Here is a 22,520-nt window from a genome sequence, read left to right as displayed (position 1 = left end):
AAACCCCTGACACCTAAAACCTAGCAGATCAACGCAGCAGACACTTGGGAACGTCACTACCTGAAGTTCCTCTCCAAGCCACACACCAAGCTGACTTGGAACTATATCGCCTTTCATTATATGTCTCTGGGTCAAAATCCAGGAACTCTCTTGCTAATATCACTCTGGGTGTACCTACACGACATAGATTGCAGTGGTTCAGTGCCACCTTCTCAAAGGCAATTAGGGATTGGGTAATAAAAGTGCTGGCCTAGCCCATGACACTCTCATCCCATGAAATAAGAGAAATAAATCTTCTGGAAGAAGGCAGGTCAGCACACATCATCACTGGCTTTCAATGTCATCTCAATTTCCTTGTTTCTGGCTCCTTCCAGTGTTGAGATCCTTGGCCAGATCCAAATTGTTGATGGGATCCGATTAGGGACTAATACTGTTTTGTTTAAAGTAGACAACGTTTGAGATTCGAGGTCACAGATGTGTATGTTTGGATTGTATAATCATGTAGGTGTGCTTTGTTGATAATTAAGTATTATAATTAGGTAGGTGTATAGAGGCTGCAACTGGTTAACTATATTCACCTGATGAAGTAACCAGAATTATTAGCTGTGATTGGATATCGATGACTTTGATGATTATCTTACTAGTAGTATGCATTTCAAAGGTATAATAGTTAATGCACTGTACTATTCAAGTAAGTCTGTGTGCCATGTGCAGAGCTACTCTGCTATAGCTTGAATGAAGGGCTGAAAAGAAAAGTCTGAGTAACGTCTGGTCTCTTGAGGAAAGCGAAGTATATGGTAGTTGTGAAGCTCCCCTAACAATGGTCAATGGACATTTCTCAGGCCGGAGGAAGGTTTGTAGTGTTCCCTAGGGGTCTGTAATGGGAAATTTGCTTCTCTTGATGTATATTAATGATCTGGACCTTGGTGTGCAGGACACAATTTCAAAGTTTGCGGATGACACAAAACTTGGAAGCATTGTAAGTTGTGAAGAGGACAGTGTAATACTTCAGAAGGACATAGACAATTTGATGGGATGGGCAGGTAAGTGGCAGATGAAAATCAATGCACAGAAGTGTAAGGTGATACATTTTGATTGGAAGAACATGGAGAGACAAAACACAATAAGGGGTAAAATTCTTAAAGTGCGGAAGCAGAGGGGCCTTGTTGTATATGTGCATAAATCTTTGACAGTGGCAGGGTAGATGCAGACCATCCAGTATCCTGGCTTTATTAATAGGGGCATAGAATACAATTGCTAAATTTACACACGACACCAATTACACCTCTATGGTTCTGGGTGCCACACCATGGGAAGGATATGAACACATTGGAGAAAGTGTGGAAGACGTTTGCAGAAATGGTTCCAGTGATAAGAAACTTCAGTTATGAAAATAGATTGGAGAAAATGAAACTTTACTCCTTAGAGGAAAGAGGCTGAAAAGCAATTTGATAGAGATGTTCAAAATCACGACAATTGGGTTTGTTTTAAATTTGATTTGATTTATTATTGTCAAATGTATTAATATACAGTGAAAAGTATTGTTTCTTGTACACTATACAGACAAAGTGTACTGTTCATAGAGAAGGAAAGGAGAGAGTGCAGAATGTAGTGTTACAGTCATAGCTAGGAGGTACAGAAAAATCAACTTAATGCAAAGTAAGTTCATTCAAAAGTCTGAATGGCAGCAGGGAAGAAACTGTTCTTGAGTCGGTTGGTACGTGACCTCAGATTTTTGTATCTTTTTCCTGACAAAAGAAATGGAAACGAGAATGTCCGGGATTTGTGGGGTTCTTAATTATGCTGGCTGCTTTGCCAAGGCAGTGGGAAGTGTAGACAGAGTCCATGGATGGAAGTACACTCTCTCCTTCTCTTCTCTATAAACAGTATGCTTTGTCTGTAGAGCATGCAAGAAACAATACTTTTCACTGTATACTAATACATGTGACACTAATAAATCAAATTTTAAAAAAAGCCATCATGATTTTGAACATCTCTATCAAATCTCTTTTCAGCCTCTTTTCAATAAGGAGAAAAGTTTCAATCACTCCAATCTATCTTTATAACTGAAGTTTCTCATCCCAGAGCAGATAAGGAGAAACTGTTCCAATTTGCCAATGGATCAAGAGCAAAAAGATTTAAAGTGATTTGAGAAAGGACTTTTTCACAGAGCGAGTAGTTCAGGCCTGGAATGCACTGTCTGGAAATGTGGCAGAAGCAAGTGAAACTGAGGCATTCAAGAGGGCATTAGATGGTTACTTGAGTAGAAACAATATGCAGGGATACAGGGAAAAGATTGGGAAATGACTCTAGGTCATGATGCTTGTTCAGAGAACTGGTACATACACGATGGGCCAAATGGCCTCCTTCTGCATGGTAACAATTCTGGAATTCCGTGATGTACAAGATTTCAATCTCGTCTTCCAAGATTCCATTCCCTTGGATTCTTGAATACACACAAACACCAAATCAGAGGCATGACTCCAGATTATGGTAAATTGAGTTTCATAACTCCAGGGACCTGCAGGAGATATTTGCAGAACCCTGCAATCTGCTGACCTCAAATGCATCTCACACATGGCCAATGCCATGGTTGCCAGTGCAGACATTATGGGTCCAATTTTATCATTTTTAATTCCAAGTGCTGAATCTGAGAGATCCGACTTTTAGACCAGTTCTCTGGTACCCCCATACGCATGCTGCCTTCAAAGAAAATCGGTGAATCTGAATCGTGTTGCAGAAGCCTGTGGGCGGGGTTTATTGTACCCAAAATGTTGCTGCTCTGATCAGAGCCTTCAACTGAGCATGCTCACAAATAAACTTGCAAAACCCTGCCTGCGACATTGACCTGGAGTCAGAAAGTGTCCCCTCCACTCCAGCTCCCCCAGACGTTGCCCCACACCCACAACATTATTGTCCCCCTTATCCCCCCACACCCCCCACTACCCAGACTGATTGAAGTTCCCTGTAACCACCCCCCCGCCCTACCGATCGCATGCAGAGTGGCAGCAGACCCCTCCTGCCCCCTCCCCACCAGAGAGTGATCTGACCTGCCTTCTCCCCCGTCCCCCACCAGAGAGCCTTCTGACCCGCCTCCCACCTCCCCCCATCACTGATGTGAGTTAGAGCTGCTGGAAGCTCTGAACTTACCTCCTCAGAAGCTGCAGCATCTGAATCGGACTTTTGCGGGCCATGTCTGTTTCACTCTGAACCTGGATGGCCAAACGCAGGGGGAATTGCAGGTAATTTTGGATGTCCAGCCCATTAAGTCAATTTAAATGCATGCAGTCCCGATCGCGGCCATTTTAGGTGCTTGGTAAAGGGGGAATTGGCGCAGATTGCGCTACTTGTCTCATGCCCAACTTTACCAAGTTTTCACATCCGAAAACAGGCGCAACTTGATGGTAAAGTGGGGCCCTATGTGTATTTTGGAACTGATGACTGTAGTCTGATTGAGACAGCGCTTGACTTTGAGGATTTGGTCAGCTTCCCACAGGTCCAGGGAATCATTGACTGCACACAAGGCAATCAAGATAACCTGACAATCTTTAACAGTGAAAGGTCTTCCACTCCATCAATATTCAACAAACCTGCAACCGTAAAAGGATCATGATGCAAGTCGCAAGATTCCTAGAGAATTGCACTGTTGCTGTCATGCTGGGCCAGTCAAGCTTCCCTGCGCTCTTCCCACCTTGATGCAGAGTTAGAAGTTGGCTCCTTGGAAAAAAGGATTATCCATTAAAGGTATGGTTGATGACACATTCCATCTAATTAATTTTTTTAGTGCAGTGTCTATTTGTTTAAATGAATGAGCCCTTTAAATATTTTTGCACATGCATGGCACCTTTAAGGGTGCTTGGCCTGTGTGGGAATTTCCCAGCTTGTTTCATAGCCAGGTGCCCACAGCTTGGAGGAAGATTGTTTAGAAGCAATAATGCCCGAGAGAGATACAATCAAAGGCACCTAACAACAAGAGCTATCATTGAGCAAAGAATCAGAATATTGAAGATGCATTTTAGATTCCTGGACAACTCTGGGATGCTCTGAGACGTTCTTCAATATGCACCAAGCTGGATTTCCAGTGACGGTGGGGTACTGCAACTTTGGTTTTGTTCATTCACTGGATGTGGACCTCCTGAGCTGCAATCTTGTGCTGTAGGTGCACCCATAGTGCTGTTAGGGAGGGAGTTTATAACTCAGTGACAAAGAAGGAATGATGACAGAGTTCTAAATGAGGATGGCTTGTAGGATAACTTCAACATGGTGACGTTCCCATATGTCTTTGTTCTGGCTGATTGAGGTTATGAGCTTGGGAGATGTTCTCAAAGGAGCCTTGGATAGTTTCTGTAATATATTGTGGAGATGGTCCACACTGATGTCACTGTGCATTGGTGGTGGAGTGAGTAAATGTTAAAGGTGCTGAATGGGATGCTAATCAAGTGGCTTTGTCCTGGATAACCTTGGCCTTTTTGAGTCTTTTCATGAGTTGCATTCATCCAAGTAAGTGGAGGGTGTTCCATCATATTCCTGTGCCCATGGGCAAGCTTTGAGGAGTCAGGAGGTGAGTTACTCACTGCAGATTTCCCGGCCTCTGACCTGCTCTTGTAGTCATAGTATTTATATGGCTAGTCCAATTCAGTTTCCAGTCACTGGGTTATAGTGTTGATAGTGGGAGTTCCAAACATGATAATGCTGTTGAGTGTCAAGTGAAGGTGGTTAGAGTCTTGTTAAAGATTGTAATTATCTGCTACTTTTGAAATGCGAACATGCTTGTATTTTGTTTATCTCAGAGGATTATTAGTCCATGGAATGCCTTACCAGAAATAATGGTGGAAACAAATCCACAGTACAATAACACCTTAATCCTGCAGATGCTGAAAATCTGAAATTAAAACAAAGACCTCTGGGAATACTCAAGAGGTCAGGAAGCATGTATGGAGAGAAGCAAAGTTAATGTTTCAGGTTATTGACCTTGCATTAGAACCCTGTCATTAATTCTGATGAAAGACCATCAACCTGAAATACTAACTCTGCTTCTCTCCACAGAAGCTGTCTGACCTGAATAAGTATTGCAAATACTCATGCTTTTATTGCATTAATTCAATGCCTTTAATGTAATAGTGCCTTTAATGTAATAGTTATTTCAGAGCATTTTATAGGGAGTGTTATGGAATAAATTTTAACACTGGTCCACATGTGCCAGTACTAGGCCAGATGACCAAAGGTTAGGTGAAAGAAGTAGGTTTAAGGAGCATCAGTAAGGAAGCAAGGGAGCAAGAGAGGTGGAGAGATTTATGGAGGGAATTCCAGTTTAGCACCTAGGAAACTGAAGGTATGATCACCTGTGGTGTAATGACTCAAATCAGAAATGCTCAGAAATGGTCTGAATTGGCAGAGTGCTATCCAGATACACCACTTCCACTGATTCCCCATTGTCCACTGCACACAATGTTCTCAAAGAATTCCATCAAATGAGTCAAATGAGGATGAAGGAGTATAATTGTTGGAGGTGAGAATGGAAGAGGCACAGGAGTGTAGTTTAAGAGGATGGTTAATGGGTGGGGCTTTGCTTTCCTAGATGAAAGTTAAATACAGTCACAGGTAATTTCAGTGTTGAAGAGTATAGCCCAATAATGCCTTAAAAGGCCTAGCCAGATTTAATTAAACCAACTGTTTGCCAAATCCACTCATATCTGCCTCCCTTGGACTTAAAGGGTATGAAGGTGAGGGTTTTTGTAGCAGGAATGATTAGTGTAGGAAAGAATAATGCTTCCATGAGGTTGATGGTATCAAGAGTGGAGATAGAGTGTCAATTAGCAAGTCAATAGCTGCTGTGACATGATGAATTAAAGACTCAAGACTCGGTAATAGTTTTCAAAAGGGATCAAGGTGGAACTCATTTTTCCCTTATTTTCTTTAATTCAACCTTTTATTATACAGTATGTGGTCTTAAAATTAAGATACATTATTAATGTTATAATTACAGTCTAATTTTATCTCTTTCCATATTTTAGCTAAATGAGATCCGTGATCTGTATGGTTAAAACTTAGTAATTGTAACATCTTGTAAGTTTTTACTTTTGACTACTTTACAACTTCCCTTTAGTTTAGCATTCCCTGGATCTTTAATTTTACATCTACTTCAATTTTCAATTTTATACCTACTGTCTTTCTGTTTTAGAATCATTGAATAATTACACAGGAGGCCATTCAGCTGATTGTGTCTGAGCAGACAAATTTCCACTAAGATTGTCCGGACTTCTGTAGCTTTGGCTTTGCCGAATTCATTGGCTGGGGTTTTGGCCTCACTCGTGCCCTCCTCTCCTCCTTGCAAATAATAGGGCCCATGTAGTCTGATGCAGTGATACTGTCCAAATGTTGATAAGCCAACATTTTGCTCATCTCACTGATGAAGAAAATGGAGGCAATGGAAATGATTAAAGAAAAGCAATGAAGATTGTTTTGGCTTTATCTAATCACCATTCCAATATAGCACAACGGATTTTGATCGTTGAAGCTACTTCAAGCTACTTGATACAGTACATGGGTCTTTTTCTGCATGGAGGTCGGCCACCAGTGGAGTGCCCCAGGAATTTGTTCTGGAACCCTTGCGGTTTGTAATTTTCATAAATGACCTGGATGAGGAAGCGGAGGGATGGGTTCGTAAGTTTGCTGATGACACGAATGTTGGTGGTGTTGTAGATAGTTTGGAGGGATGTCAGAGGATGCAAGACTGGGCAGAGAAGTGGCAGATGGACTTCAACCCAGATAAATGCGTGGTGGTGCATTTTGGCAGATCAAATAGGATGAAGGAGTATAATATCAAGGGTAAGACTCTTAGCAGTGTAGTGGATCAGAAGGACCTTAGGACTCTAAAATCAGCCTCGCACGTAGAGGATGTGGTTAAGAAGGCATATGGTGTACTGGCCTTCATCAGTCGAGGGATTGAGTTTAGGAGTCGGGAGATAATGTTGCAGCTGTATGAGACCCTAGTCAGACCTCTCTTGGAATATGGTGGTCAGTTCTGGTCGCCTCATTACAGGAAGGATGTGGAAGCTATTGAAAGGGTGCAGAGGAGATTTACAAGGATGTGGCCTTGGATTGGGTGGCATGCCTTATGAGGTTAGGTTGAGGGAGCTCAGTCTTTTCTCCTTAGAGAGACGAAGGATGAGAGGTGACCTGATAGAAATGTATAAGATGTTGAGAGGTATAGATCAAGTGGATTCTCAGAGGTTTTTTCCAAGGGCTAGAATGGTTGCTACGAGGGGACACAGGTTTAAGGTGCTGGGGAGTAGGTACAGACGTGATGTCAGGGGTAAGTTTTTCGCTCAGAGGGTGGTGGGTGAGTGGAATCGGCTGCCGTCAGTGGTGATGGAGGCAAATTCGATTGGGTTTTTCAAGAGACTTCTGGATGAGTACATGGAATTTAATAGAATTGAGGGTTATAGGTAAGCGAAGTAGGCATGGATATCATCGGCACAACTTGTGGGCTGAAGGGCCTGTTTGTGCTGTAGTTTTTCTATGTTCTATGTTCTATCACGGGACAGACTTCATGGTCATATGACACCACAGTGGTTAGCACTGCTGCCTCACAGCGCCGGGGACCTGTGTTCAATTCCCGGCTTGATTTGTGTGGAGTTTGCATGTTCTCACCGTGTCTGCGTGGGTTTCCTCTGGGTGCTCTGGTTTCCTCCCATATTCTGAAAGATGTGCTGGTTAAGTGCATTGACCCAAACACATGGTGGAGTGTGGCGACTAAGGGAATTTCACAGTAACTTCATTGCAATGTTAATGTAAACCTTACTTGTGACTAATAAATAAACTTTACTTTAAGAAGCTGAGGAAATGACTTGATAAATATAAATTGAACAATTCACATTCAAGGAATAGACAGCTACTTAAATATGTCTTATTTTAGTGCTATCTGTCTCTGGTGTACTGGCCTTCATCAATCGAGGGATTGCGTTTAGGAGTCGGGAGATAATGTTGCAGCTTTATAAGTGTTTTGGTTCAGGAGTGAAATTCCACATTGAAATAAGCAGATTTTTGATTCAACAGAGGAATTTAAAATATAAACAGGATGGAGACAAAAAATAGAAGATATTTGATAGATGGAATGTTATTTTCACATGCTATATAATTTCCTGATCCTTATGTATTTTGACACAGGATGAGTTCATTAAAATTACTAGAAAGTCTTTAATCCTTGTCTAAACTGACTTGGCAGGAGGATGGGAACCAGGATGTAGCCATAGAGATGAGAAACAAGTAACATGAAGGATTGGGAGAGACAGATAGCACTAAAATAAGACATAGTAAAGCATCAAGTGGGATCAGACCAAGATGTCATACAATAAGGTTTAAACAGCATGTATGTGAAAGCACGTAGTATGGTAAATAGGGCTGGTGAGCTGCAGCTGAAGATGGCCATATGGAAATATGATATGATGATTCAAAAAAGGGAAGGACTAAATATTCCTACATATAAGGTACTTAGTGAAAATCATAGAACATAGGACCCTGGGTGGGGGGGTTGGGGGCATTTGGCCCTTTGAACCTCCTCCACCATTCGTTATGATCACGGCTGATCATCCAACTCAATAGCCTGATCCTGCCCGGAGATTTGCAAATGTTATATCATCTTTCAAGGAAGGGTGGAAGGATAAACTCAGCAACTACAGGTCAGTCAGTACAATGCAGTGGGGAGAAAGTTTTTAGAAATAAGGTGATAAAATCAACAATCACGACAAGTGTGGATTAATTAAAGAATGCCAACAGGGATTGTTAAAGGCAAATCATGTTTAACTTCACTGACTTTTTTTGCTAAGCTAGCAGAGAAGGTTAATGATGGTAAGGTTGTTGTACATGGACTTCCATAAAGTGCCAAATAATAAGCTTGCCAGCAAAGTCAAAGCCCATGGAGTAAAAGAGACAGCGGCAGAATGGACACAAAATTGACTGAACAGCAAGAAACTGAAAGTAGTGTGAATGATTGTTTATTGGAATGGTGGAATGATGAAAGGTGGGATTCCAGAGGGCTCAGGATTAGGACCATATATATTATTTACCTACACTTGGCTGTATGAAACGTAATTTCAGACACAAAACTTGGAAGTATTATGAATTGTGAGGTGTATAGTGATAGACTTCAAGAGGACATAGATAAATTAGTGGAATAGATGTGCACAGGGCAAATGGAGCGGTATGCAAAGAGGTGAAGAGATAAAATTTTCTTTCTTGGTAAAGATAAATGCAAAGCATTAATTCAATACCTCAGCCATGCCCCTACCTCCAGGCATAATTCTCCTTATTGCTCTAGAGAGACAATAGGGCAGGAAAGATTGAATGGGGGAATTGGATAATAGTGCCATATTTTCCAGGTCCTGAAGTATGGAAGGACCCTTTGCTGCCAGCCCCAGTGACCTGGTTAAATAACGGAGATTCCTCCTCCCCCAGAAGGGAAAAAACAATTTGGACCAGTATTCTTATTTCCCCATTTTACTGATTTTTTTCTTCTGGGCTTGATCTCATAGGGTTTTATTGTTTATTTATTAGTGTCTAACGTAGGCTTACATTCACATTGTAATGAAGTTACTGTGAAAATCCCCTAGTCGTCATGCTATGGCACCTGTTTGGGTACACTGAGGGAGAATTTAGCATAGCCAATGCACCGAACCAGCATGTCCTTCGGACAATAGGAGGAAACCAGAGCACCTGTAGGGAACCCATGCAGATATGGGGAGAATGTGCAGACTCCATACTGACAGTGACCCAAGCCAGGAATTGAACCTGGGTCCCTAGCGTTGTGAGGTAACAGTGCTAACCACTATGCCACCATGCCACCTGTAAACCTTATGGGGTAAGCACCAGGGATATGTAGTTCAGAATAAATACTGCAATGTCTTTGTTTCCCCTTCCCAAGAAATTTGCACTCATGCTCTCTGAGTAGGTTGAGTATATTTCGATTTAACTTATGCAGGTCTTTCATTATTTACAATGCCCATATCACTCCATCAATTTTGTAAGAACCTGTGCTACTAGCGCAACTTCAAATGCAACCAATGATCTATAAGATCTCCCCTCAGTACTCGTTGGAGTTTAGAAGGCTGGGACATATAAGATAATGAAGGGGCTAGACAGGGTAGAGGCAGAAAGATTATTTCCACTTAGAAAGAAAACAAGAACTAGAGGGCACAGCTTCAAAATAAAGGAGTCAATTTAGAACAGAATTGAGGAGGAACTTCTTTTCTCAGAGGGTAGTGAATCTTTGGAATTCTCTGCCCATTGAAGCAGTGGAGGCTACCTTGTTAAATATGTTTAAATCACAGGTAGATAGCTTTCTGATCAATAAGGGAATTAAGGGTTATGGGGAGCAGGTGGGTAAGTGGAACTGAACCACTATCAGATCAGCCATGATCTTATTGAATGGCGGGACAGGCTCGAGGGGCTAGATGGCCTACTCCTGCTCCTATTTCTTATGTTCTTATGTAGGACAGTTAGTGAGATTTTGCAAGTCTAGGCAAGTCGTGGAGGTTACCTGTAACCCCTATGACTTGCCTGGACTTGCAAAATCTCACCAAATGTCCTGTCTGGAGAAATACACATCTCTTAAACATGTTCTTAACACTCTCTCCAATCACATTGTCTGTACCTTTAAGACTTGATTACTGTGAAGACTCGCATTCCAATCATTATTTTGTAAATTGAGTTTGTGACTTTATATGCCCTGTTTGTGAATAGATGAAGGGATGGCAAGCACTCCAAAAGCTAGTGGCTTTAGCTACCAAATAAACCCATTGGAATTTAACCCGGTGTTGTGAGAATTCTTACCATAGTTTCCACAAACAAGGGAATGCACCAAAATTAGGGGGAGGGGTTGCTTTGTACAACTCAGTGAGGGAAGCTCTCTCAGTTGGTGGCAAGAAATCACCTACATCGGGATTCCTGATTTTGCTATTGCACCTGAACCTAACAGTCTTGAAGTTCCATGGGAGAGGTAGTATGGGTGGAGCTGGGGGCTATGTGAATAATATTATCCCAATTTCTCTCTGATACCAGTGGAAGGTCAGTGAAACCCCGGAACAAGAACAGAAATGACCATTTTCAGCCATTTCATTTTGTGTCAATTCTCCAGAGGCTGACCGATTTCCTGTCAAGTCAACTAGAGTGTGAATTGAGGAATTGGGAAAATCAGATGCAATGCATTTTTTGATAATCCTTTAGTACTTTATATTGTTATGCCCAGTTACATCCACTGGATGGTGCCAGGCATAATCCAAGAATTTGTGTTGCAGAAACATGGCAAAACTGACAATAAAAGGGTGAGAAAACTTGTCATTATGTACTGGGTGAATGTGAATGTCCTGTGGGCAGCATCACCCCTCCGGGTTCAAGTCCCACACTAGGACTTGAAGCCAAGGATGACATGTTCATAATGTGGCCAAACAGGTATCAACATGTAGATCCTCTCAACACATGCCACTGACACAGGAGCAGAGATTCCTAATCAGCCATACAATGGAAAGAAAATTTGAGCTTTTACCATCAATATTCATAACTCGTGGGGTGGTGCGGTGGCACAGTAGTTAGCACTGCTGCCTTACAGCACCAGGGACCGGGGTATGATTCCCAGCTTGGGTCACTGTCTGTGCAGAGTCTGCACATTCTCCCTGTGTCAGTGTGGGTTTCCTCCCACAGTCCAAAGATGTGGAGGTTAGGTAGATTGGCCATGCTAAATTACCCCTCAGTCAGGGGGATTAGGAGGGTAAATATGTGAGGTTACGGGGCTAGGGCCTGGATGGGATTGCTTTCAGTGCTGGCTTAATGGACCAAATGACCTCCTTCTAAATTGTAGAGATTCTATGATTCTTCAGGTGACATGCACATCAAAGTACATGTTGTTTCAGCAACCCGGGCTCCTTGGGGGGCCTGGTTTACTCAGTTGGCTGGATAGTTGGTGTGAATCAGGTTTTTTTTAATTAATTCATGGGACCTAGGCATCACTGGCTGGCCAGCATTTATTGCCCATCGCTGGTTGTCGAGGGCAGCTGAGAGCCAACCACATTGCTGTGGCCCTGAAGTCACATGTAGGCCAGACCAGGTAAGGGCAGCAGATTTCCTAAAGGACATTAGTGAACCAGATGGGTTTTTCTAACAATCGACAATGATTTCATGGTCATCAGTAGGTTCTTAATTCCAGATTTTTTTAATGAATTCAAATTCCACTCTCTGCTGTGGCGCGATTTGAACTCGGGTCCCCAAGATTTTAGCTGAGTTCCTGGATTAATAGTCTAGTGATAATATCAGTGGGCCATTACCTTCCCCAACAGCATGGGGCTTGATCCCCATTCTGGCTAGGGTGGATTCTGGCCCTGCCTCCTTACTTTCCATAGTGGGGGGGTCCTAATGCTGAGGGTTGGATTTGCCTTCAGGCAGAGAATCAAAGTCACTTCATTCAAATTATCCTATGTGCATTTATTTTATGTGAAAATTTTCCAATATTTTTGCCTTATCTTAATTATTAGATAATGAAGATATTTTTAGTGCAAATAAATCCCCTACAATTTTCAATAGTTGATTGTTCTTGGATTGAAGTCATTATCTGATACCATAACTAAAACCGTGGCAGAGCAAAAATGAGTGTTTTGGAAAAATTCAGCACTAAGAACCCAAAATATCTCCAAACAATAATTAGTGCACAATCTTGGAAATACTAGCATCAAAAATAAAAGAATGCATTCACAGCAATTGATTGGCTTTTAAAATGACTCCTAAGCAGACCTCGATTGCTCTACATTATAAAAAGAAAATGCTTGAAATATTTAGCAGGCCTGGCAATGCATGCAGAGAGAAAACAAAGTTAACCTTTCATCATAACTGGGAGAAGTTAAAGATGTAACAGCAAGGGGTGGTTGAGAAAGTATTTTAACAGTGGGGGGGGGGGGGGCGGGGGCTGGTGGTGGTACTGAAGACATGTGGTAAGATGTCCCTAATGGACTGACTGTTGCCTTGGGGATGGGGGTTAGTTGGGGGGGTGGGGGGCAGCAGGTGTGGTGGTGGGCAGGCTGGGGGTATGGTTGGAGCAGTGGGCAGGGGGCTCCTTGTTGATCAGGAAACTTTTGCTCAACAGGTAGCACTACACAGCAAAAGGTACCACCCCTGCTTGAAATCCCCTTCACACCTGGCCTGCTGGTCACGGAGTGCGCCCACTGTCGTATGTTTATACGTTGTCTCATGAAGAGGTCTAGAAGCTTGTATGGTTGAACAATAACAGTTTATTAATAACGCATAGCTATTTATGAATAAACAAGATATAGTTCTGACTAGATGCCATCCTCTGCCAGACTCACCACTGCACTTGACTATTCCCATGTGACTCACTACATCATAATTTTGAGGTTGTTTCCCAGTCCCACATTAACCGTTACAGTCCCAAACATCCTAATGTGATGAGTTTGTGCCTTTAAGAAATGCTTTTTCTGCAGGATCTGTTTTAACAGTCTGTTCTAACCTCTGCCACTTCGACAATAACCGGCAGCCTATGTTGTTACTGCAGCAGTATAATTACTCCTGATCGCTAGAATGTCTGTGTTAACCTGAAATAATTCTGTTCTGCAGATGTTAGTGATTTCCCCTGGGGTTTTGCAGAGTAGGACTTGATTGGGTTGATTAACAGTAATATAAGATGTCTGGGTGGAGCTAGGCTTACCCAAAGATCCCAAGGTTAGTTGCTGCTTGGAAGCTGCAGAGAGAGATAGCCCTTGCTTTCTCTGAAGTCTGGAGACTGGGATCTACCAAAGGCTAGGATTATTTCTCTGAAGTTCTGCTGTTTGAGGATATATCTTTCTCTGAGAGTTTGCTGTATGAAAGTCAGAAGATAGATTTCTGTTTAGATCTATGTGCAAGGTGTTAAAAGGCTGGAAATCTAGCGTCTACATAAGCATATCTACTTTTGGTGCAAACTAGTTCTGAAGTAAGGATGTATATCTGTGGAATACTGCTAAATTGGAACAGTGGAGATGGTTATGTTGTTAAGAATTATACTTTGTCATGTTTAAGTATTTTAATTAGTAAAAGTCATGCTAATTTTGTTATATTCTAACTGTGTTCTTAAATAAAATTTGTTTTGGTAAAAGCTTCCCAGTGGGATAACTGGGAAGTGGGATACCGAGAGTGAAACACCTTATGCTCACCTTAATGCCAAAATCAAAAGATTGGGGTCTAGGCTAACTTTATACTATACTTTGGAATATTTGATCTGGTCTCTATCACTAAGATTACACTTACCTTCGCTGGGCGTGCCTGACTGGCTTTCAAAAGAGAAAAGAAGCAATCTGGGTTTGCGCAGTGAATGTTCATTGTAAATATTGTACCTTACGTTGCATCCATAACTGGAAAGGCTTTTGCTGGAGGGGCATGGATTGATAGTTTGTATTTTAGTAAATTGTTGGCTTTGTACTTTTCAGTCAAGATTGTATTTGCTTCTTCTCCTCCTCTTCTCACTGATAAAGATCAGAAATTCCCCAGTGGTAATCCCACTTTGCAGCTTTCACAGAATTTAGGCCAAGTAATTAAAGCTTAGAATCCATTGGAGAGGACTTGGATGAAACTTCAGATAAACAGGGGTGGAACATTTCTGAAGTATGCAGGTAAAGCAAAGTTATGGTCAAAATACTTTTCTACCAAAGAAGAGCTTTTGAGACTCCACTTCCACCTGGTTCTGACAAGCATATTTGTATAAACAGGCACATTTTAGAAGGATAGATATCAGGTGGAAATGAGCATTTAGGAAGGGTAATATCACCTGTGTACTGCTTATTACATGTTGGTCAGGTGCTTCTTCCCCAGCCTCACATCTGGACTAATTTCACACAAAACAGAAACTTGGCAGATCCGGGTCAAACCAAAAGCTCCATGTGAACTAATAAAGCCAGATTCCAATGACAGCAGTCTATCCTGTCCAGATTCAACACGCAGAAGATTGGCCATAACACAAGGCTTGGAATCAATTGTGTACAACCTACTATTCCTCCGTGGATCATGCCGAGGAAATGCATAGTAACTTTGGAATGATGGAGCTGTCTGTCAGAGCTGTACAAAGCTCAGCCAGCTGGCCTCCCATTGATCCTGTTTTTGCCTTGTTAAAGACGCTCATATCATGGAGATGCTGCAGGGGGCACATGTGCTTTAAGGTGACTTGACATTTTGACGAGCATTCTCATCTGTTCTCTTTAGCACCAGACCTTCATCTGTCTACAGTACTTTGAGCACACAGAGAACATCATGGAAGGCTGCGTGATTCTTTCTTTCAGCTAATGCAATCCAAATCAAGGTGCAGTGAATCATTAAGATTACACGCTGCACTGGAGAGACACTGGACAGTGACACTTGTCTTCAGTTCATGCAGGGACTAAGGTTTTGCATCTGATATCCATAAATAGTGCTCATCACAACAAGGGACCATAGACAAGGAGACATAATTTACAATGCTGTACGTGATCAACACTCTTGTCCACATTGTGCAACTATATCTTCCTGATCTTTTTAACCCAGCTGCTACTTCTTGGTACATCCATAGTGGAAATGGAGGTAGCCTGCTGACTGCTCTGTTCTGCTGTCTGTAATGCTTTGGAGGACCGAGACCTGCATTCAGGGTCCTGCAGTTTGGAAGTTCTATTCTCCATGGATTGCCCTTTGGAAGTTCTATCCTTCTCGGATGACCCCCAGAGTCCCATGCTGCTGGTCCTCCTCCAGTGGGTGCCCAATGCCCCCTGACTAATTCCTCGAGAAGGAAGGGCAGCTGGTGTGAGCTTGATAAGCCCCACCATCTTCTCACATTGATACTGATAGATGCCAGCAAGTACTTTAGGGATGGAATACAGTTCCCATAGCAATAAAAGACTGATATCCTGAAGTCTTCACTGTGGCTGCCATCTTCCCAGTGTTGAGCTCAATGCAATGGCCTGCTCAACCTTGGGCTGAAGACAGACAGACTCCTCCCTTGTGCCTTGCAAACTGAGGAGAACAGCAGACATCCCTTCCTGATGTTCCCAAGCATGTCTTCATTGTTTCAGCAACTGAGGTATGATAGAGTCCAAAGGCTCCTCATCTGATTTGAGTCAGCAGATTCCATGCCTCCAGGAATCCTGAGTGCTGATACCCCAGGATATCCCTGCCTCTGCCTGTTGTGGATCAGACAGTGCGATGCGCTCACCAGATTGTGATCCTGAGTGAACTTTAGAACTAGGTCCCACCGAGGTGTATGTCTCTGCGCTGAGGGACAGTCTGGGTGACCACTGTGATAGTCTTCAATTTGGTGATTTGATTCCTCTTTCACAGTGTCCTCGGAACAGGAGTTGGGAAACTGGCTCATAGACCCCTCAGCTGTTTCGCAGATCTGCCTGTGAAAGACAGGAGAGATAATGAGTGCATGGTAGTGCACTGCAGAACAGGAGACATCACTCACGCTATGGTTGTCTGATGGATGCTGTAATGCAGCATCCTCACTTGGTTGAACACTGTCGACCTCACTGTCAGGGCAGGAGCCATTTACTTCCTCACTGGCCGGTTGCATTAATTCATGAACTATGGTTCTATAGTTTTTTGTTTTTCTCTTCACTAACCTACTTTAATATTAAACAAATTTGCTATTTTATTTTCAGCTGCCAGTGCAAAATGGCTCAGGGAATTGTTTTATAGTTCTTTCTTTGTTTACTCTTTTTGCCTTAGTTCCTACACAAAATGTATGGCTGATTTCTCTCCCAATAGAAGATCAACCATCAACTCCCCTCTTCCTTGCCGTGCTGTTGATATCTTATTCTGCAGTAACTTTCAGCATGGGTGTTGCAACTGAGTGGGAATCTGGTTCAATTTAGCATTGTGAAGTGATAAACATGATGGCTGCCCTTAGGCGTCATAGTTCTCAGGAAGGTAAATGCATCTTTTTCACAACAGAGTGTTTGCTTGATTACTACAATATTTGAAAGAACATTCCATTTTTATTTCATCCAATTTCAAATTTATACCAGAAACCATTTGAGTCGGTATCAGGCACTTTTATTTAAATAATTAAACAATTTAGTTTCATGCATTCTGAAATGATTAAAGTGTATAACGTGGCTTAAACGCCTCCTCCAGCTTCATCTTAAGCGGAATAATTGATGAAGCGATAATACAATGTAGATTGAGGCCTTTTTCATTTATAAGCAGCCGAGATGAAGCTAAGGAACTTGTCTCCTTCTCTAATATACTTGAAGTGGTAGACCTCTGATTTCTGTCAAATACAAATGAGACTCAAGTACAGGCCTAAGTAAAAGTCACATGGTCAAACCTGATTCACTTACATTTTAATCACTGTTATAGTGCAGATAATATTTAGGATGCACTACTCCTTTAAAGTCTTTTCTGACACCACGTAAAATCCATTGCAAATGATTTGTCTGGCCTCATTTTACCTTGGTAGCTTAAGAGGAATTTGATATAAAAATTGCATACACTCAGATCTCTGAATGACGATGTTAATAAAGATGAGCTATAATAGTTAAAATTGGAAGAATACATTCAGGATACTCTGAAACAAATTTCATTCCATACTCAACAGCATCAGAAGATCTGTTTTATCTTGCAGAAGCGAGATCACAGTTACGGACACATGTTATTGTGGAAACCGGCTTTCCAGAATAACAATATCCTGCAACACTGTGCATTCATCCCTTTCCCACTGAAATATCAAATATACAATTCGATTTGATCAGTTTCATTTTCGTGATCTATGTATAAATAGAATTGGTAAGTTTAAGGTATTTATTAGAGTCACAAGTAGGCTTAAATTAACACTGCACTGAAGTTATGAGAAATGGAGAAATATGAAAGCAACAGCACCTTTATAATGAAATGTGCTAAGGTCCTTCACAGGAAAGTATGACACCAAGCCACATCAGGAAATATGTCAGATGATCAAAAGCTTGGTCAAAGAGTTAGGCTTTAAGGAGGGTCTTAAGTGAGGTAGAGAGGTCTAGGGCCATTCCAGAGCTTGGAGCCAAGACAACTGAAGTCACGGCTGCCAATGGTGGAGCAATTGAAATTGAAAATGTACAAGAGGTCAGAATTAAAGTTTATTTATTACTGCCACAAGTAGGCTTACATTAACACTGCAATGAAGTTACTGTGAAAATCCCCTAGTTGCCACACTCCGGCACCTGTTCAGGTACACTCAGGGAGAATTTAGCATGGCCAATACATCTAACCAACTTGTCTTTTGGATGGTGTGAGGAAACCAGAGTACCCGGAGGAAACCCACACAGATACGGTGAGGACGTGCAAACTCCACACAGATAGTGACCCAAGCTGGGAATCAAACCTGTGTCCCTGGTGCTCTGAGGCAGCAGTGCTAATCACTGCGTCACCATGCTGCCATTAAGAAGTGTAGAGGAGTGTGGCTTCCTTGGAGAGTTGTGGGGTTAGAGGACATTACAAAGATAGGGAAAGGTGATGGCATGGAGGGATTTGAAAACAAGGGTGAGAATTTTAAAATCAAGGCATTGCTTGGCTGGGCCCTTTGTATCTCTCCAAGCACAGGAAAGATAGGGGAGCAGTGAGTTAAGACACAGACAGCAAAGTTTTGGGTGACCTCAAGAATGGGATGGTAGATTATGTGAGATAAGTCAGGAATGTGTTATAATGGTGTTATAATGGTTGAGGCTAGAGGCAGTGAAGGCAAGAATGAGGGTTTCAGCAGCAGATGATCTGAGGCAGAAATGAAGTTAGGCAATGTCAGGAAAAAGATACAAAAGTCTGAGGCCAACTGACTCAAAAACAGCTTCTTCCCTGCTACTTTTAAATGGACGTACTTCACATTAAGTTGATCTTTCTCTACATCCTAGCTTTGACTATACTACTACATTCTTCACTCTTTCCTTCTCTATGAAAGGTAATGCAAGAAACAATACTTTTCATTGTATGCCAATACATGTGACAATAATAAATCAAATCAAAAATGTTACAGAGACAGAAATAGATAGTCTTAGACACTAGATGTATTGTTTATTCAGAAAACCAGCAGATAAATGGCAGGCCAAATGGCTCCCTCCTATGCTGTAACCGTTCAATGGTACTTTAATGATAGCACAATATGCTATCGGAAGCTCATCCTGGGATCAAAGGTGACATTAAAGTTGGGAAGAGACTGCCTTAATCTCAGACTGCCACCAGGAAGATGGATTGAGTTGGTAACTAGGGAATGGAATTTGAAGGAGGGGCCTAAAAGAATGGCTTCAGTCTTCCCAATGTTTATTGGAAAAATTCCTGTTCATTCAGATAATTTAGCAAATGGGGAGGAGTTGAGAGAGTAGTGGTGAGGCAGAATTGGATGTTGTCAGCAAATATGTGGAGAGTAATGCTGCGTCAATGATATGTAACTCATACATGATACTACCACCAAATCATTGACAAGGTACCAAGTCAGTTCAGCTATATTAGATAGACCAATCATTTGTTTCCTGTATGCATACCATACTTATTGGTGGCATTCTTTACATGGGTAGTTATCACAGTGTTATTGTGGTGGGTACAATGACCTTCTTTAAAATAGTTCACCTTTTGACATCACATCTACAATAAAGACAATGTTCAGTACAGGTAAGGAAGCCTATTCAGTACATCCAGGTCAACTTTACAAATAAAAGCTAGAGTGGCTGCCTCAAAGAATTTGTAAGATGTTGATCTACTGGTGTCAGTATGTTGTGGTAACCTTGCTGCCTGTATTCTGTCCTGCATCCAGTCCCAGCAATCATTTGGAGCAGTTCACAAGCAGCAATGTTTTGGATGACTTCACATTTATGGGGAATGTGAGGGTCGAACCAAGAGTGCATTGGAATAGTCCAATCTACAGACAATGAAAGCAGCCAGACAGCTGAAGCAGAAGCAAAGTCGGAGACAGAAACAGGTGGCCTTCCTGATGTGTTTATGACATGCAGAAAATAGCTTTGGTCTTCCCAATATTTAATTGGAAGAAATTTTTGCTCATACTGCACTGGCTGTCAGAAAGAAGAGGCTGAACTTTATAGTGCTCGGGGGTCAGGATGGCCAATGGAGAGCATTCTTTTACCTCCACAGGGATTTTATCCATGATGGGGTGAGGCCAGCACCAACAGCCCAGCAGACCACCCAGTGAGGTTTGACAGACTGGTAGCTGGGCAATTAGAGTCATAGGGTCACAAAGGTCTAAAGCATAAAAAAAGACCCTTTAGCCCAACATGTCTGCATGATCAAAGACAAATCACCTAACTATTCTAATTCTATTTTTCAGCACTTGGCCCATAGCTTTGTATGCCTTGGCATCGTAAGTAGACATCTAAATACTTTGTAAATGTTATGAAGATCTCTGCCTCCATCATCATTTCAGGCAGTGAGTTCCAGACTCCCAACACCCCCTGGGTGAAAATGTTTTTCCTCAGATTCCCAAAATTAGTGAACTGACTCCGGGGTCCCTGTGCCAATTGGACAACCTCAAAATATTCCACACCTGTGTCCTTTACATTTCTCATCCCTCCTGCCTTGTCCATCCAGGCCCCATCCTGAATGCACCTCTCATTGAGGCCAGCCGTCCTGGCCCTAGCAAGATCGTAGACTGATCTTAGTCCTGGGCCCCATTGCGGCTGTTTCTCTCTCTGAAATTTGCTGCAGTCCCAGCATTGGCTGCCGCTCCAGTGACTTTGTTGGGACCATTTCATTGGCAGAAATCTTGCCATAAACCAATTAACAGCCTAATGCTGGGGACCCCATCCAAAAGTAATCTGCTGAGCAGATTAGAAGCGGGATGGAACCAAAAGAAGTCAAATATAATTTAAATAGTACAAGTAAGTCTGGGATCATTTGTCACTGTGACTTCACTGGTGAATGTTCCCTCCAGGGACCAGACATGATGGCCTTGCTGGTATGACTGGAGGCCATTGAGGCCCCCCGGGAGGCCAGTTATAGCTGGGGCAGGCGGTGACTGTTAGATCTGTGTCCACGGAATACAGAGATCTGCACTTGCACAATTGCACCTTCTGCTGCTATCTACTGGCTTTCCGGTGACCTAGACCCTACCCTCTCTCTTCCTGCAAGGAATAGGTATGGCCTAATGTTTTTGACAGTGAGGTAAGATTTGATTTTTATCTTGCCCCCAAAATTCTGTCCCATTTCCATGTTCATTTAGCACTTCAAATTTTTTTGTTAAGTTTGTCCCCAGGTGTCAGTGAACATATGGAAACTGATCGTGTTCTCAAATAACGTCAGTGAGGACACCGTGTAGATTATAAATAGGAGGGGACCAAGAATAGGTTACTGGAGGGGCAATAATTGTAACAATGCATGAGTCATTGTAGGTGATTCTGACTATGAATACAGCATTTTGATCCAGTGTTTGTTTTTTTTTCTTTGTTTATATATCATTGTTTGGTTTTATAGTCCTTGATAACTTATGTTTAGTAGTTTAATTTTGTCTCCCTATTTTGATTTTACTAATAGTCTTTTTTCATATTCTATTTCTCATCCTCTCCCTAATAACCAATATTTTAGTGTATGCTTTTGTAGGTTTAACTTGCTCTTAGTTTTTTATTCATGGCTTGTCATTATTAACAACTTGGTTTATGTTTTCCAGTTGGATACATTTCTCCTGGATTCTATTGACCACCATTCTGTTTCCCATTCTTGATAACTTTCGCAAGGTCCATGGGGAAATCACTGATCTCCCTGAGGGGCTTATTGAGTATGTGCTTCCCTAGTAACAGTCAGTGTCCTGCCTAGCTGGAACTCGTTACCTGTGCCTTTTATAAGGCAGGCCCAGGACTGGGCTTGCTGAATGGTAGACCCAGGCAGGAACTAGTGTGTGTACACTATGGTAGTAGTTTTACTTTGCATTCTGTAATAAATTATGTTCCTTTCCAGACAGGCTTGCTGAATCATTGCACCATTGCTGTTCTATTTCTGTTTGCCAGTACATTCTTCCAGTTTACTTATCCTTATTTTATGCACATCGCCTTAAAATCTACTTCTTTGGATTTATTACTTTGGTCTTTGCTCAGATTGGCAGATCTTCAGAAACAATCTGTTTATATAAACAAGGGTATGTAAATAGAGTACCACCCCATGCACTGATATCCGCTCCCACAATACAGTGCGTTCACCATAGGGAGTAGTGTTCTGATAGCTTGATCAAAGATTTCAGAAATACTATTTTTCTCTTGGTCGCAGCTTAATTCAATACATTTTCAAAAATCTCTCTTCGATGTGCTTTTCCTCAAACTGAAATACATTTGTCTTCATTTGCAGGCTCATGGAGTTTCAGAAAATATTGTAAATTGGACTATTCTGTCTATCTGAAATTTCCTAAGACATTAGACCCCTTCAGTTTAAAGGGTCCCATCAGACCCAGTTTTCATTTTGGGGAGGCGGGAATGGAATTGAGTTAGGTCTGCTGACCTGAAGCAGATCCTAGGCAGCCACAGAAGTGGGCAAGTGCCGAGGTGGGCTAGTTAGAA

This window comes from Carcharhinus amblyrhynchos, chromosome 1, assembly GCF_965287045.1.
Source record: "Carcharhinus amblyrhynchos chromosome 1, sCarAmb.v2.hapA, whole genome shotgun sequence".
Classification (NCBI taxonomy): Eukaryota; Metazoa; Chordata; class Chondrichthyes; order Carcharhiniformes; family Carcharhinidae; genus Carcharhinus; species Carcharhinus amblyrhynchos.
This window is presented reverse-complemented; position numbering follows the sequence as displayed.